Raw genomic sequence first — 18,750 nt, 5'->3', positions numbered from 1 at the left:
ATTTTATCCACAAATAAATTCACATTTTATTATTAACATACTCAAAAAACTCTGAGGAAAAGTGACATAGAACAAACTTATATGACACTTAGCTTGTTGTCATATTTGAAATTCTGTTCCCTGGATAAGGTCCTTCCTTTGATATTCTTTACATGAAATATTGCAGACAATATGTAGGCAGATTGGGTTTAGTTAGTATTTGTTTATTTTTATAATATATTGTCATGAGCTAAAGATTACTATGAAAAAAGCTTATATTGAAGAAATCCTTAGAATGAACATAATCCAGAAAACAGAAGCTAATTGTATTTAAATTATTCTTATTCCTGTCTCCTCACTGAAATTTACACAACAAAATTATACCAGCCTTTGGATATCAGATGGTTTTCATTCAACTGCTCTCTTCCCTTCAGTACTGAAATCCAATTCATCAGTGATTTAGGACAAAGATGGATATGGTTGCTGATTTTTAGGGAGAAAATAATTCGATTATGGAAAAGAGGAGTGGATGGAAATCAGATTTTCCTCTTTTAATAGAGAATCTTAGGTAGGCCAGAGAAAGAAAAAAGGTCTTGATATGGCTTATTACATTTGTCATTTTCTCTCATAAATTTTTAGTCAGCAGCAAGCATAGGGAATTGGCCTAAACCAGAGGCTTTCAAACTTTCTGGTGTAGTTCAATTGTGTGCTTGAAGATGGTCATTATTAAACTTTAAATTATATAATTTAAAGACATTATATTAAAAATAAGGCTAACACTCAAAAATGTACCAATTTCTAATTATTTTACTACATTTCACTATAGGCTCTTGAAGTTACATACATGTATCTTTAGGGTTTTTAACCCTATTTTATACTATGTAGTAGTATACACTGTGCATTTGGCCCAACCTCACCTTCAACATGTCACATTGGTAGCCTGACATCTGTCATGGGTGGAGGGAGTGTAGTAGTTATACCAAGGGAAACTGACAAATTATAAACCACAGTGTTTTGCACCCAGACAGCTAGTTGTTAAGCATGTTCTATTATAGCCTAGTAGCACATACATATTTATACATGTAGATATACATTTGAATCAAAATTGCACATTGCTTTACTCTACTTTTTATTTTTCTCTATATTAAATATAATACACTAAAAATCTGTTCAGAATTAAATACATTAACTTCTATAATCACCAAAAAGCATCACAATCCAAAATCTGAAAAATATACCAATCCAAATAAATAAGAGTTTACCACATTTAAAATAGACTCCAAAAGAGGACATTTTACAACCTTAATTGCCGAAAAGTTTTTGAAAATTATTCAATACAAAATAAAACATGCTTTATATATTTTGTTGGTGGTTGACACTATGGCTCTATCTACAATACACTTCACACCTTTTCAATTAGTTAGTATCTGTGTAGTTTGAGAGTTTCACTCCCGTTCTAGACATAGCCTCTGATTAGTCAAAAAGTGTTTCTCAAGTTTAAGTTTGCAGAAGATCTCTCAGAGGGCTCCAAAAATAGAGATTGCTGGGGCTCTTCATCAGAGTTTCTAACTAGGTTGGTCTAGAACAAGACCAAGGAAACTACACTAAAAGTAAATTCTCAGGTGCTACCGATGCTGCCTTTTCAAGGATACACTGTTGAGCCAAGTTACTCAGGGTCACTCTAGGCCATGTGCCCCAGTGATTCTGTAACCAAGCAGGACCCTCTGGGGTCTTCCCAAGACAGGCTCTTCTCTCATATCCTCTGTTTTAGCTTCTCTCTGAAGTATCTGAAGCACATTTCCAGAGGGATGTTCTTAGCACAAATAAGATAACAATGGACTTTATGTTTACCACTAAAAAATTCTATTCAAAGGGGTTATCACTTTTTTTTTTTTTTTTTTTTTTGTCTTTTTGCTATTTCTTTGGGCCACTCCTGCAGCATATGGAGGCTCCCAGGCTAGGGGTTGAATCGGAGCTGTAGCCACTAGCCTACGCCAGAGCCACAGCAACGCGGGATCCGAGCTGCGTCTGCAACCTACACCACAGCTCACGGCAACGCCGGATCGTCAACCCACTGAGCAAGGGCAGGGACTGAACCCGCAACCTCACAGTTCCTAGTCGGATTCGTTAACCACTGCGCCACAACGGGAACTCCGGGTTATCATTTCTAATATTGCTTTCCTCTCTTAGCATATTCAGTTTTCCAAGAGAACAAGGTTGACGATTAAATAAGCAGATGATATTTACATAAGGCATAAGACTGAACCACATCTTTCCTGCTGTATCAAATGTATTTGAGAAATTGGTCCAGGAAATTTTAAAGCATTTTCCTTCCATCTAACTCCCCAGATTCCTCATTTTTTTCTGAAATGATGATGTGATTTTTGGTCACCCTGGGCCCCTGGGGAATGGAGTGCAAGGACACTGGGGAGGGCTGGGATAGAAGAGGCCATGATGGTTAAATGTTGTGTTAACGTGACTGGGCTAGGAGGTGTACAGATATTTGGGTAAACATGATTTCCAGTTTTGTGTCCTGAGGGTATTATCAGATGAGATTAGCATTTGAATCGGACTGAGTAAAGCAGACTGCCTTCCCTGACATGGATGGGCAGCATCTAGTCCATCGAGGGCCTGAAGAGAACCAAAAGGTGAAGGAAGAGAAAGTTTGTTCTCTCAAGTTGTTTGAGCTGTGCCATCAGTCTTCTCCTGCCCTCTGAGTGGCCTTATGCTGTTTGCTCTCCTAGTTCTCAGGCCCTCAGATTTGGACTGAACCACACCCTTGGTTTTCCTGGATCTCCAGCTTGCAGACAGCATATCATTGAACTTTTCAGCCTCTGCAATCATCACATGAGCCAATTCCTAGGCACACACACACATCACACACCACACACACACACACACACACACACACACACAATCTTCATTTTGCTAAAAGCAATCAATTTAATGTACATATATTGAATGCCTGCCACTTTCCAGGCAATGTCCAGGCCTCCTCCACCCCCAAGGTGCCACATATTTTTGTTTTCTAGATTTTGGTGGGCTTCAAGATAGCAGAGCAAAATAACAATACCATTGCTCCACCATATGTATGTGTTAATGGTTTGGTTTGTTCTCTGGAGACATCAGATTTACATTCCAGCTGGGTTGCTTTATGGTATGGCTTATCCAGAAGGTCAGTCCTGCTATTCCAAGCCAAGCTAATATTCCACTTGCTGATCACTGGCTTTGTCTGTGGTTTACACACACACAAACACAAACATTTTTGTTATTACTGTATCTTATTACTGCAGTTCATCCTCAGTTTTAGGTTGAGAATATACAAATATAACATAGACGCAGTTATGACGATAAAAATTCAGTGCACATACACAAAAACCCTAGATAATTTTGGATAAGCCTCTGGTGTAGGAAAACAAAACTCTAGCCATGCAAGATTCTAGTCTAGATTACTTAAAAAAAAATTATAATTTGTATTCCAAACAAGTAGGAGCTGAAGCTCATTTAAAGTCAAGGTAAATTACAGCTGTTACTTCAACTGATATATCAGGCCTATCATTCTGACAGAGAGGAAAATTCAATTAGTCTGACAGAACTTCACAAAGAATTTCTGATTACTGCCTCCTTCCTTTCACATGTTTTCAAAATGATCTGTTGTTAAAATTTCCGTTGAGTTTAAGATAGTAAAAGTTTACCCCCTCGAAAAGAATAATTCTAGGTCAACCATTTTTCCCACTTAAATAGAAAGTCAGTTAAACTTCATTGGCACTTGTCCAGTTTTCAGGCTAAAATGCCTTTGTAGGAAAGTGCCTTTGTACATATGATTTCAATTTTATGTTGAACAGTTTCCCCTAAGTGACAGAAAAATGTAGAATTTGTTCTATGAATCTAAACTTAACTATCTTCTACTCAATTTCACGTCATCTTTGTCTTCAAATACTATAGCTCTTGCATTATCTTGGTGAAAATCAGCAGAATGTATACATTGCATTCCATACATTCATCTAATTGATCCTGAACAAATGATTTAGGAAACATAAAGTTGGTGAGGCTATCCAGCAATTTGGAAATAAGGCTTACTTTCTGAGAAAGAAACTAAAAAGTAGGAAATGCAACAGGAAATATCAGACCTATATAAAGAAAATTCAGTGTAAGGCATGAACTAAGAAGTGAACCATGGAGATGTTAGGACATCTATTTTTAATCAAGGGAGGCAAGAATTTTAGGAAGCTGCAAAGAGGTGATTAAAGTAAACAGGAATAAGTGACTAAGTGAAAGTCTGTGTGAAATAATGTTGAAAATGTGTTATAGAAAATGGGAACTCAGAATGCAAGATTATATCAATTGGAGAAGGGCACTAAAGGTCCAGCTGCACATACACATCCTTGGCAAGCATATCCAATGGTGAAGGTGTACTTGCCAGGCTTGATGAGACTCAAGTTATTCAACCTCTTCCCTTGTGATTTATGTTCCCCAAGCAACCTACCAACTTCATTCTGGCACCCTATGTAGACATCTCTTTAGGAGAGAGGATGTGCTGATCAACTAACATTGCTAGTTGATCAGCTGGCATTACAAGTCTCATTGTAAATCAGTGCTCCTCAATATGGCTGCATATTGGAATCACCTGGAAAATTTTAACTACCTAGTTCAAAACCATTCTAAACCAGTTAAATCAGATTCCCTGGCATTGTTGGAATTCCGTTGTGGCTCAGCAGTTAAAAAACCAGACTAGCATCCATGAAGATGCAGGTTTGATCCCTGGCCTCACTCAGTGGGTTATGGATCCCGCTTTGCTGTGAGCTGTGGTGTAGGTCACAGACACTGCTGGCTTGGATCCTGTGTTGCTGTGGCTGTGGTGTAGGCCAGTGGCTACAGCTCCGATTGGACCCCTAGCCTGAGAACCTCCATATGCCTCGGGTATGGCCCTAAAAAGACACAAATATACACACAAAAAGGATTCCCTGGAGTTGTGTCTAAGTACTGGCATTCTATATGTGATACTCATGGCACTCAGGGTTAAGAAGCAGTGGCAAAATTAAACTGGCAGTTTGGTTTCTACATCAGCCTCCTGTCGCTTTGGTTATTGTGTGTTGGGTTTTCATGATCAAATTCAGTATAAATTGACAAAAATGAGATTTTTTTTTTTTTTTTTGGATTTGCAAAGTTGAAGACCAGTATCAACTGGTCTCAATTTGGTACACAAAGTGTGGTTTACCCAGATCAGCAGTGTTGACTCTATTTGGGAGATTTTTAGAAATTCAGAATTTCAGGGCAAATCCAAGACCTACTGCATCAGAATCTGCTTTTTTTTTTTTTTTTTCTGCCCCCTTAGGGCTGCACCCACGGCATGTGGAAATTCCCAGGCTTGGGGTCAAATTGGAGATGCAGCTGCTGGCCTATGCCACAGCACAGCAATGCCAGATCCGAGCTTCATCTGCAACCTACACCACAGCTCATGGCAAAGATGGATCCTTAACCCACTGAGTGGGGCCAGGGATCAAACCAGCATCCTCATGCATACTAGTCAGGTTCATTAATGCTGAGCCATGAGGCAAACTCCCAGATCTGCATTTTTAACAAGATATTTAGTTGAATTTTTTTCCTATTAAACCTTTTAGGTTTTTTATTTTTGTTTTTGTTTTGTTTTGGTTTCCTGGCTGCAGTACACAGTGGTTTGATGTGGGATCTTAGTTTCCAGATCACAGTGGTGAAAGTGTCAAGTCCTAACCAATAGACCATGAGGGAACTCTTTTTCCTATTAAAGTGTAAGTAGAACTGCACATTAATTTTTCTTAAAGTACAATTCTTACCCCTGTATATCTGAATGACACTACAATTGCACATTCCTGAGTGGCATCCAGAATGAACACACAGTGAGCCCCCTAGACTCTTCAAACAGGCAGCTTTTCACAGAGACTACTCTGTCATCTTTCTCTTTCATCATCAATAAGTATTTCAAATATTCCTTAAAGAGACAGATAACTATGATCATGCATTGTTTCCAAAATATGAACTTTTTTATAATTAATCAAAATAGCCAAAAATTACTAAAAGAGAGGTATTTCTCTCTTGGATGAATCCATGCTTTCATTCAGCCACTTTGAAACCAGAATGACAATAAGAGTAGTTACTAAAAAAGGATTAGAAAGAATATTTTTTAGAATATATTTTCCATTAAATAATTTTGTCATTGAGTTATGGTTATTCATGCAGCTGGCAGAGGCTCTATTTAGAAGAAAATAAACCATCCAGCATTCATATGGAATTGGTCATTCTACCACAGCATTCTGAATAATGCATGAGGGATCCAAGGAAGATTAATTTGAATGAAAGAATATTCTGAATAACTTTCACTTTTTAACTTACATCAAAATTGAAAACAATATTATTGCTAAATCATTCATTCATTTTTGTTTACATTCTGAAGGTTGCATGGCTGGGAATCTCTCCCAGGAAAAGGATGACGTACGTTAGAAACTACCCAGGGCACATTTATTTTTCTTTCTTCTTTGATGGATAACAAATCCCTAAATACTCATTCTGTTGTAGAGCAAGGGGATAAAGGATTCTTCTATCATTTAAGGGAAATGTTAAAGGTGGAAAATACCTGGCCATTAATAAGAGTCCATGATCTTGAACCATGGGCCTCAGAACAAAAAGAACTACCACTGGAGAACGATTTGAAAACAAGCTTTGCAGATATGAGTCCCTAAACACAATTGCTTGATAACAGAATAACTATGATTAGGATGCCAAGCCATGGCCATTTGCCAACAGAGTTCCCATCTTAAATCATATTTTTAATGTTTGTTTTAATGAATTATAAGATGCAGCTATGAGGAGAGGGCATTGCCATTATTTGCTAGAACTATCAAAAGAAGCATGATTCTCTCCACCTTGCACACCCTGGCAACCTCTCTTGTTCACGTAGGATGAAAGCATCTGACTGAATATTTTGATCTGAATTCAGGAAGCAAAGGCAATGCAGCTGATATTCTTCCTGAGTATCTGCAACTGAATGTGTTATCTTGGCAGATTTTCAATGTATCTCCCCAGTAAAAATTACCAAATGTAAGAAAGAGAAGCCATAAATAGGAAAACAATCTACTTGAACTATGTATAAGTAAAATAACTTAGAGAACTAGATATTAGAATCACAATTGTCCCACAAGGTTATTTTATAAATATTACAAAACACCTTACATTAAAAAAGCTTACAAAAAGTATCTGGTTTTTAATAATCAGACATCTACATCCAGTAATCTGGGGTCATCAAAACCAAACTGGCATCTGACAATATTTGTTCTTCTCAACTCCAATGAGATGTTAAAATGTAAGTACAGTAAGAATCTTGTGGTTGCCTGATGGGAGGGGGAGGGAGTGGGAGGGATCGGGAGCTTGGGCTTATCAGACACAACCTAGAATAGATTTATAAGGAGATCCTGCTGAATAGCATTGAGAACTATGTCTAGATACTCATGTCGCAACAGAAGAAAGGGTGGGGGAAAAAACTGTAACTGCAATGTATACATCTAAGGATGACCTGACCCCCTTGCTGTACAGTGGGAAAATAAAAAAATAAAAATAAAAAAAAAAGAATCCAGCATACTAATAATGAACAAAAAAGGGTGCCATCAAATCAAATCTTGAAGGTTTTCTGGAAAATAATAAGATTGGTAGAATGTTAAGTATGATATAAGATTGGTAGAAAAACCACACAAAATTTAAGAAATCACAGTAAAATAAAAACAGAACTGCCAAAAAATGACTTTCTAAGAAGAAACATAGGACTTGGGACAGCAAGGACTGAGAGCAAGACTGAAAGGTAGGCAATAAGTGGGCCCAATGACAAAAAAAAAACATAGGACTTGGGACAGCAAGGACTGAGAGCAAGACTGAAAGGTAGGCAATAAGTGGGCCCAATGACAAAAAGGTTGTACAAGCATGTTTCATTCCCTTGCTTTCAGAATCACTGGCTCCAGAGTCTGATTGAGCTAAAGAGGAAAGAACAGCCCTTTAAAGTAAACCTGCCATCAGAGATTCAGACTATGGGTATTAGGACCGGAGCTAAATGTGGAGTCATGGACCAGAAAGTTCTCTATCTCTGCATGAACCTTGAACTCCAAATACTTACAGTATTAATACTAGAGTACATGTGACCTGTCATATGCCCAATTCAGCTTGTGACAATGAGGGATCCTGTAATCAGAATGTAGATTCATTATCCTTGAGGACCATTAGAGGTAAATAAACCAGTTTGGCAACTAGTATGGATCAATCTAGACTGTATCCTTTATATCAATGACCAATTATGTTTAATTAGAAACCTTAAAAATTAATCATGATCATAATTTTATTTACTGTCTTTTTAGGGCTGCACCTGTGGCATATGGAGGTTTCCAGTCTAGGGGTCGAGGTGGCGCTCTAGCTGCTGGCCTATGCCGCAGACACAGCAATGCCAGATCCAAGCCTCACCTCGGATGTGCAACCTACACCACAGCTCACGGCAATGCCAGGTCCTTAACCCACTGAGAGAGGCCAGGGATCGAACCTGTGTCCTCACAGATACTAGTCAGATTCATTTCCACTGAGCCATGACAGGAACTCTATGATCATTATTTTTAAAGACTCAATTGGAATTTTGGATAAAATAATGGCTATGGCTAGAGGGAAAAATCAGAGAAAAAAGACAAAAACAAAACAAAACCCAAAAGATCAGGTTAAGGATCTGAAAATAGTGTAATATTTATAAGGCACAGGAGCAACAAATGCAAACTTCAGCTCTTGTGTCCAGTTAAACTAGTGCTTTGAATTCATATTCATAATGTATTCAAAACCTCAAAATATTTTTATTTATGTGCCTTAAAAATTTTTCTTGCCAATGTCTGAGAAAATAACAAAAATCCAAAGAAGAGTATAAAAGATAAAAGAAAGATAAGCCAAAAGCTCAGAAAAATGTGTATTTAACTCCAAATAATTATTTATTTTGTAGTTATATATACTGCTTTTATTACATAAAGATTCATGAAAGAGGCATAATGTAAAAACATAATATAATTATTTCAACTATAGAACTAAAATTATAATTACCACAAAATCTGAAAGGTAAGTAAGTGAGGAAAATAAATAGGTAAAATTTTTGCTAGGTGTTTTCTCTCATTTACAAGTGAGGTTAGAGATATAGTTTGGATGTTTCCACTGACAGCAAAATATATATAAATATTATCTATTAAAAATTAAGGGTAATTTTTACTAGTAAAGAAACTAGAATATGATGACATTAATAAAACCAAAATACATCTTTAATTTTATTACTATAGATAATTAAATAAATCAACAATCTATATTAATAAAAATATAGATATATTAAATAGTAATTCTAAAATTGGAGAAGGAATATACATATATACCCAAATTCAGCAAACTAAAACAGAATAACATAAACTAGAAAATAAGAAAATGTAGGAGTTCCCATTGTGGCTCAGCTAAAATGAATCTGACTAGCATCCATGATGACACAGTTTCAATCCCTGGCCTCACTCAGTGGGTTAATGATTGGGTATTGCTGTGAGCTATGGTATAGGTTGCAGATGTAGCTCAGATCTGGCATTGCTATGGCTGTGGTATAGGCCGGCGGCTACAACTCCAATTTGACTCCTAGTCTGGGAACCTCCATATGCAGCCAGTGTGGCCCTATGAAGACAAAAAATGAAAATATAAAACAATATACTAGGAAAATATAAGTAGAAAACAAGCAGAGTTTATAATATTGATATAAAAAAAATCAGGATTCAAACGAATTAGTCTAAGAAGATATAATAACCACAAGCCTTCATGCATCAAACATAAAATCAACATAAAAGCAAAACCGGTGTAGAATAAAGTTGACAAAACAACAACTATATTGAATTTTACACTACTATTTCAGGTATCCAAACAGGAAAGTAAAACCCTATTTAAGATGTAAAATGTCTGAATAACAAACTGAACAATGTTGATATACACATCAACATTATATACATATACGTATGTATATATACTATATGTATACTATATATAGCAAACAGTATATAATACATAATATATTATATGTATTACAATGTGAGTAAATATATAACGTGCTATATTCAAAGGGCAGAAGAAAGTGGCAAAATAAAGGAATTTTTTTTTTATGACTGCCTTTGAAAATTCACTCTGTGAGTCTTGGTCTTCCCTTGTTCTCAGATAAAATCTAAAACAGATTCTCTCTCTCCTTTGGTCACCTTATGATAATAAAATATCCTTCTGTGTGCTAAAGATGGAAAGGCCATAGGGTGGCATAGTTAGTTCTCTATTGACCCCACTTGAAGCTGCTGTCTCTCTTCCCTATTGCAATTCACTAGACTGCCAATGCTCTTTGAAGTTGGAAAGGTGGTGAGAAGTAAGGAGCAGAGAACAGCTTCCTAAAGTGAAAGAACTGTTAGTTGGAAACAGTACTCTCTCAGCTTGGTTTATGCTGAATGTTGAACTTCATTCCTCAGTGCGTGCTTTGTGGATTCCATGAAGAATATTCATTGCTTGGAGTCTCTCACTGAAATTCCTTGGTGTACTTTCCAGCTGGCTACTCATGATGACCTCTCCCTGTCCTAAATTTAGATCTTGGTTCTCAATAGTTAAGCCCATCCAAGGAGCTCTCTTTCAGAATTCCACTAACTTTCCAGGTTGCACTCTTATAAATAATCCCAATAAGAAAGCCCCAAGGAACTCTCTCTGTACATACATCCATAGGAAACATGAATTTTTAATCAATCTTTGAAAAAGCAGTTATACTCCAAATTAGTCTTCTACTGGGCTGCCACAAGCAGCTTCCATTTTTGTACTTTGGTTCTTCTAGGCATATTAGGTACTAATAGAAATGCATTGTTCAAACTTCCAGAGAAAATATCACACTTTCTCAATGGTTTCTTTGAAACCACCCTCCATCTACTTGTGGTGTTACTTGCAGTTCCCTTCCCCCACCCATTAGCATTCCAACAACTCTTAAAGAAATTCTCTTTCCAATCTCCAATTCCCTTTCACCCTTTCTATCTTCTTTTATAGGTAGTCAGTCAACTGGAAGTTGAAAACCTTTGCAAGGCATGGAAGAAGTTGTCACCCATTGTTTCTTACTCTATCATTATGGTTCACTAGAAACTAAGATTATTACCCCATTTAACATCCTGTTACACAAGGAGTTGGCACTGTAGACTGTAATTTTCCAGTGTCTATCACAGATCAGACATCAGCCATGAAGATGTGAATTTCTCCAGCTCAGGTCATGGAAGCTGTTTTCCATGACAGTGGAAGAAATCTCGAACTCAATGATGGCATACGATACTCTTAAAGAAGGAATGGCTGAGCATTTGGAGATTTAACTATGGTTAAGAAATACCTGACACTGGGAAAATTACCATTGCTTCCATTACTTCAGGTAATAAAGAGAAAGTAAAAAAACAAAAACAAAAAAACTATTTAAATACATGGATCATGACCAACTCCAAGCCTTAAAATCTAAGTTTGATAGTGAATTCATAAATAAGGCATGGTTTTATCAGTTCAAGGTCAACTGAATTTACTCCATGAATATCTCCCTGATGAACAGGAATGATGATTTTGGATATCTGAATGGGGACACAAATTTTAAAAATAATCTAGGCACTTATTCTCCCCAAACCCCCATCATCCAAACTGTAGAAGTTATCAGATCCAAATGAAAAACTTCTGCTTGGTGCTTCTAGCACCAAGAAGCACTGGAATTGGTGTGCATAGATCTTTGTGCTTAACCAGGGAATATATTTGCAGCAACTAAACACTTCACATTTTAGGCCCAACTTCTCCTACCCAAGATCAGAAGGCACAAACAGATGCTCATTTATTCTAGTAAACAATACGAGAGCTTCTGGCTCAGTTAGGGGACGATTTCCAGTCCCTTTGGTGTGGAAAGTGCTCCACCCAGTAGGAGTTCAGAAATCTAGAACCTTCCATCCCTCAACAAGAGGGATTTCATGGAAATCAATTAAATATATTGGATATATAGCACAGAGTGTTGTTTCATAATGCCACCAGAACAATGCCATTGTTTTTATTTCTTTTATCATATTGGGGAGCAGAACTCAGTTGTCATTTGTCTCTATGGTATAAGTGATAAGAGAGTATACAATCAGAAACCAGTATGTAGCAAATCTCAGGGACAAATTTCAGGAAGAATATCTTTAAGTATCCAGGTAAAGTGTAGGCTAGTTAACAGTGGTAACTAACTACCACTTCTGAATCAGGGATGGCAGGGTAAATGCAAAATGGATGACTTGTAGAAGCTCATATCTGATATTGGGGTGGTGCAGATTTTCCCTGCATGCAAAGTGAAGGATAAAAGTGGGTCACATTCATTAACCAAGTATTTATTGAGAAAATGCCCTGTTCTAGGACCTGTGGACATAGCAATGTAGTTTACACTGCAGTGGCAGGAGATAGAGATTGAGCAAATATATTAAATATATAGTAAATATACAGATTATAAACAAGAATACAGTGTTGTGAGTGGTGATTAAGAGCAACGATGGAAATTAAACCCTGGTAAGGGAATGGATAAATGTTATTTTTATTTGGTTGGTTGAAGAATGACCCTTGAATAAGGACACAGATTAGTAGAGGCCTGGAAGTAATGAGAGAGCAAGTCATACGCATATGAGGATGAGGGCAGCAGAGAGGGAGCAGTACATGCCAAACACCTGAAATGAGACTATTCTTGGCAGGATGAAGGAAGGGCAAGGAGGCCAACCTGAGTGGAATGGTTAGCAAAAGAAGAAGAGTAATAGGAGTCATCAGGGGCCAGATGGTAAAAGCCATTTCAGGCTTTGGTGAGCACTTTGAATTTTATTTTGACACAGGTTTTGAGCAGAGGAGTGACCTGGCATGAGTCAGGTTCTAACGGATTATTCTGTGGAGAATACAGGCGGTCAAGGGTTGGATAGAGAGATCAGTTTAAGTGTTATCGTAGTAGTCAAGATGGGGCATAATGGAGACTTGGATTAAGAGTGTGTGTGTGTGGGGGGGATGGGTAGAATCAGAGACCAAGACAGAAAGGAAGAATAATTTATACCCATTAAACACAGACTACATATTCTTTTTCAAGAAACTATGAGACATTTATACAAATGAATCATTTACTAGGATATCAATAAAACAACCAATTCTAACAAGTAGAAGAGCAACCAGCAACAGCCTTTGATCACAATGAAACTAAACTCAGTATTAACACTGATGGACTAGACAACAAATCTAACCCACTGGAAAAATTTAAAAGTCCTCTGTGCAACTTTTAGCTTATTGGCTGACTGTCCTTATCCATGCGGCCTGTCCTCTTGTTTGCCCAGGCATGGAGGAAGACTATAAAACTGGGAGGCTTGCATCTCTCAGCTACACATCTCAGAATAACTTTTTTTCCAAGTTCAGGACTTCTTGTGATTTCTCCCCACACTCTACCTCCCAGTGTTTTTAAAAGTATACATCTCTTTTTGTGTGTTAAGTATACAATTTTAAAATGTCTATCTCTTGGCAAAGCCTTTCTACTTTCTTCCTCTTGTTACTCCAATTCTGAGTTTTCCTGTGCACACCAAGGCTGGAGCTTGACTGCAGGCCCCACCACAGAGATTACAGAACTGAGGCTACACTGTTGTGTGAATCTGCTCATGATTTGTCAAGGATAAATTATCAGTGAAGGCCTTTCCAAGATGACTACAGTTTTTCAACCATGTGTTCTTTGTGTGAATAAAGGTTAGTTCCATGGCTGACATCTTCCCCACATTCATTATATCTTTCCTCCTTATATGAATCTCTGGTGTCTATGTAAGTATACACTCTGGAAGATGGCTTTTCCACATTCATTTATAGGGTTTTTATCTAGTGTGAAGTTTGTAAATTTGATGAGGAACAGAATATGCACTAAGGGCTTTCCATATAGAGACCTGTATGTTTTCCCTTGGTATGAACTCACTTTTGGCACCTGAAAGATGGGTGATTACTAAAGGCTCTACCACCTTGATGATAGACATAAGCCTTCTCTCCTGTGTGAGTTGTCCCCCACCCCTTCCCACCCCACTGCAAATCTGGTATATTGAAATTCCCAGACCAGAGATCAAATTGGAGCCACAGGTGTGACCTATGCTACACTTGCAGCAACACCAGATCCTTAAAACACTATGCCAAGCCAGGGATCAAACCTGTGCCTTGGCAGAGACAATGCTGAGTCCCTAGTCTGCTGCACCACAGAGGGAACTCCACATGTGAGTTCCCTTTACCAGGAAAGGGAATCCTCTAGGGGAATGCCATATAATTCATCTGAAGAAGCAATTCAGTGAAGTAAACACTGGAAATCCATTATTCATAGAGCAACACTTAGGACATAGAACACATGAGGATTCACATTTTACAAAACACTGTCATGAATGAAGGGATGTTTTAATGCTCTTAATTCTTAGTCCACAGTAAATATATCACAGGGAGGATATATCAGTTCTAAAGGAAAAGGAAAAAAAAAAAAAGGTATACTTGGAGTTCACATCATCAGAACATTCATATCAGGAAGATATTCAATAAGGAATTCTTTAACACCCAAGTGAGCCAAAAATTTAGATTTGCTGAATGACCTAAGAAAAAAATATAGAATAAAGATGTAGTACGCTTCAAAAGTTGAGTCCAGAATTTGGCAACAATAAACGACTAGATAGATCCTCTTTAGTATATTTATATTTGCCATTAAAATGAAGCAAAAGTTGTTGAAAAAACTTTTTAAAAAGTATCCATTTCTTCAAATTTGCTTTTAGTTTCCTAAAATTTGCTTTTCTAATTATCCACTTAAAGTCTAAAGAAAAAATGTGTTGAGTAGACACTGTGGAGGAAAAAAATTAATTTAAAATGTTTTTTTAAAATCATCTAGGATTACAAACTCATGCCTTATGAATCTTTGCTTTTACGAACCAGTTGTGATATTCTCATTCTACTCCGTAAGGTAAACTTGCAATTTTAAGACTTAATCCTATTTTTATTACCAGTTCTATATCATAACATCCCCAGACTGAGAGTCTTTATTTTCACAGATTTGGTTGTTTGCTTACATTTCAGGAAAGGTACATAGATGATACATTTTCTAATTTCGTGGACAAATAAGTGACTAGTTGACTAAATTTAGAATTTTTAAATCACAGTATTTTCCCTCAAACTCTGCAGAATGGAAAAATAAATACTTCTTTGATGAATAAGTTGTAAGACAAAACAGAGGGAGAAGACATTTATAGATTAAATTATACTTTAAAGATTTGTCAGCCAAACAATTTATAAATGTATTCAGGATACTGATTTGCATAAATCAAAAGCAAATATGTAAAATTAGGGAAGACATATACTGATTGCTTACTGAATGATATTACAGAGGTTTTTTTTTTTTTTAAGGCAGAATAATGGCTTGTAATTACATTTTTTAAAAAGAATCCTTACATTTTAGAGATAGGTACTGAAGTATTTATGAAAGAAGTGATACGACAACTTGGAATTGCTTCCAATATTGAGCGAGAGTGGGTGGAGAAATAGATGAAACCAGGCTGGCAATGAGTTAATAACTGTTGAGCTGGGGAATGGATACATATGGGTTTATTAGACAGGTTTCCCTACTTTTGTATGTATTTGAAAATTCCCATAATAGAAAAATGGGGAAGAAAAGGGCTAGTTGTTTATTTTTTTCTATAACTGTCGAAGAAATACCTAAAAATACAGTCTCCTTGGCAAGAAAGGTGTTATTTATTCACTATTTCCAGCTGGAATGCTTGCTAAATTTCTTTTTCTTAAATTTCAATATCTTTACTATATCCATGTCTTACTATATCCACTCAAAGATAATTGTATAAATTTTATTAAACATAAAATTATATCTTTAGCTATGAAATGTTTTCTTCTATTATGTGTTTTAACATCTTTTTTGTTTTGTTTCATTTTTTTTTTTTTTTGTCTTTTTAGGGCTACACCTGTGGCATATGGGAGTTCCCTGCCTAGGGATCCAATTGGAGCTGTAGCTGCCAGCCCCACAGCCACAGTCACAGCAATGCCAGGTCCGAGCCACATCTGCAACCTATGACACTGCTCACGGCAACACCAGATCCCTAACCCACTGAGTGAGGCCAGGGATCAAACCCGCACCCTCAAGTATTCTAGTTGGGTTTGTTACTGCTGAGCCACAGCAAGAACTCCTAATATCATTTTTAATATGTTCCAATTTCTCTTGCAGTTCTATGTTGTTTTCCAAGTCATTTATCTTTTTCTTTTCTGCTTAGTTAAATGTTTGTTGTTATTATCCACATTGTGAGATCTATAACACTTTGTTCAGTTGTCTGCTGAATAGTTTCTGCTCTTAATTGCCTTAAAAACATTTAAAAACTCTTCTATAACTTCATAAACTTACTTTCTTGTATTACTGATTTCTCTTCAAACTTGTTCGCCACCCAGACAGCTCCATTTTAATAATTTCTTTTCTTTCACCTTTTATCTCTCTTCTTAGACAGTCTATGTTTTCTTCTGTCAAAAATGACAAAAGCAAATAGAATATGAAATTTCCTGGTGTATATATAAAATGTTTTTTCAAGAATATGTTTCTGGTTGCTTCTTGCAGTCCTATACATAACTGCCAAAACCAGGAAGCAATGACGATGTCCTTTGAAGGTGAATGGATAAACAATGGTACATCCAGAACATGGAATATTATTCAGCACTAAAAGAAAATGAGCTATCTGGAGTTCCCATCATGGCTCAGCAGAAACAAATCTGACTAGCATTCATGAGGATGCATGTTCGATCGCTGGCCTCATTCAGTGGGTTAAGGATCTGGTGTTGGCGTGGGCTGTGGTGTAGGTCGCAGATGCGGCTCAGATCTGGCATTGCTGTGGCTGAGGTGTAGGCCGGCAGCTATAGGTCCAATTCGACCCCTAGGCTGGGAACCTCCATATGCCATGGGTGCTGCCCTAAACACACACAGACACACACACACATGAAAGAAAATAAGTTATCAAGCCACAAAAAGAAGGAAATTTAAATGCATTTTACTAAGTGAAAGAAGCCAATCTAAAAAGGCTACGTATTTTATGATTCCAACTTTATGAAAGTTTCGAAAAGGCAAAATTGTGGAAACAGTAAAGAAGAAAATGCTTATCAGGGGCTGAAAGAGAGTGAGAAGGATGAATAGGCAGAGAGCAAAGGACTTTTAGGGCAGGTTAAATAATCTGATATATGCCATATATTTCTCCAAACCCACAGAATTTACACCAAGAGTATAGTGGAATGTAAACTATGGGCTTTGGGTGATAATAATGTGTAGATGTAGATTCATTGATTGTGACAAGTGTATCACTCTGGTCAAGGGGTACTGATAATGGGGGAGACTACGCATGTGTGGGAGCATAGTCTGTAACTTCTCAATTTCTGCTGCTCTAAAAATAGCCTATTTCTTTAAAAAAATGATTTCCCTCTGCCTCTTGTGGGCTTTATGCTTCATTTTATTATATAATCTTTTCATAAGCCCCTTTGATTTCTTTTGCTACTTGTCAAAATTGGCAAGGCTATTCATGCCTGGTATTTCCCCACAAAATCAGGGCAAAGGGATTCTTCTTAGGCTTTCTCATTTTCCACTGGCATGCTGTTAGAGAAATTCTTTTAAAGCTCTGTGGAGGGCTTACTGCTCATGTGTTTGACATAGTGGTTAAGAGGAGTGAATATCCCAGTGAGTCAGCTGCACCTCTGCATGCTTTCTCCTCTGTGTTTGCAGAAGGTTCTGGGTCAGTAGCTAGATTTGGTGAGACCTAGCTTTCTTCCAAGTGTACCAATGTTGCATTACTTTGGACCAATCTTATTAACCTTCTAGTCAACAGAACCTCCCACTCGATAGCAGGATAACATTATTCCAGGTCAACAGTTCCCTGTGTTCCAATTCAATTTCATCATGGAAGTTGATGAAGTGTTGAGTCAACTCATTGCTGTCATTATTACTGAAGATCTTCTGTTCCCTTTACTGAGTTCCCAGGGACAACTTATGAGATTTCTTTTGATCCATATGACTCATTAGGGCCCTATATGGGGTTTGCCTGGTCAGTCTCTAAGTTCACTCCTTCAAGTCCAGGAAGCCTTAAGTCCTCCAGAATATTGATTGCATACTTCAGATAAGATAAACTTTTCTTCTGGGCCAGTGACTTACAAGTAATCTCATCTTTATCCTTGTCCCATCTACACTGATTCTAGTACAAAGCATTTCAAGTTAGTGGCAGTTTTATTGTTTATTCCCTAGTTTCTAGTATTGCTGCAGATTTCCCCTATTATTATATTTTTCTAGATATTTTTCTTAGGAGTTATTCTCCCCCTAAAAATTCTCAAGCAATCATCTTTTCTGGAGATACTGACAAAATTTCGGAGAATAATTTTGAATGGTCTGAAAAAGCCGTGTGTTTTGTCCGTCTTTTCTTAACAGGTATCCTCATGAATTGAAACTGGTTCTGGTTGATTTGGATGCATGTACTTCTACCACACTAAGTAGAAGTTTGCTAATGATGTACTTTTATTATCTCAAAGTAAAAGATGTCTCAGTGAACAACTGACTATGATATCCAACTACTGTCAAGAAAAATGATTTAAAGACTAATATTCTAAAAGCAAAAAAAATCTCTATACAAGGGAGACGTCCTCCTACAGTCATCCTGCAACCGTAACGTCTTACAG

The 18,750-nt window shown here is 37.0% G+C and overlaps 1 protein-coding gene across 3 annotated transcripts in view; it reads right to left on the bottom strand.

The window, feature by feature from the left end:
• Positions 1 to 18,750, bottom strand: part of B3GALT1 (beta-1,3-galactosyltransferase 1) — a 567,228-nt gene that overhangs the window by 398,321 nt on the left and 150,157 nt on the right. The window contains exon 1 of one of the 3 annotated variants that reach the window (XM_021075430.1): positions 16,451 to 16,800. The exons of the other annotated variants lie outside the window; for them this stretch is intronic. The gene's annotated coding sequence lies outside the window, so the exon portion shown is untranslated. Of the gene's footprint in view, positions 1 to 16,450; positions 16,801 to 18,750 lie in introns of those variants that run through there. 3 annotated transcript variants of the gene reach the window in all.

Source organism: Sus scrofa, chromosome 15 (genome assembly GCF_000003025.6).
Source record: "Sus scrofa isolate TJ Tabasco breed Duroc chromosome 15, Sscrofa11.1, whole genome shotgun sequence".
Taxonomy (NCBI): Eukaryota; Metazoa; Chordata; class Mammalia; order Artiodactyla; family Suidae; genus Sus; species Sus scrofa.
Note: the sequence above shows the minus strand (reverse complement) of the source record. Positions and strands in the feature narration are given on the sequence as shown.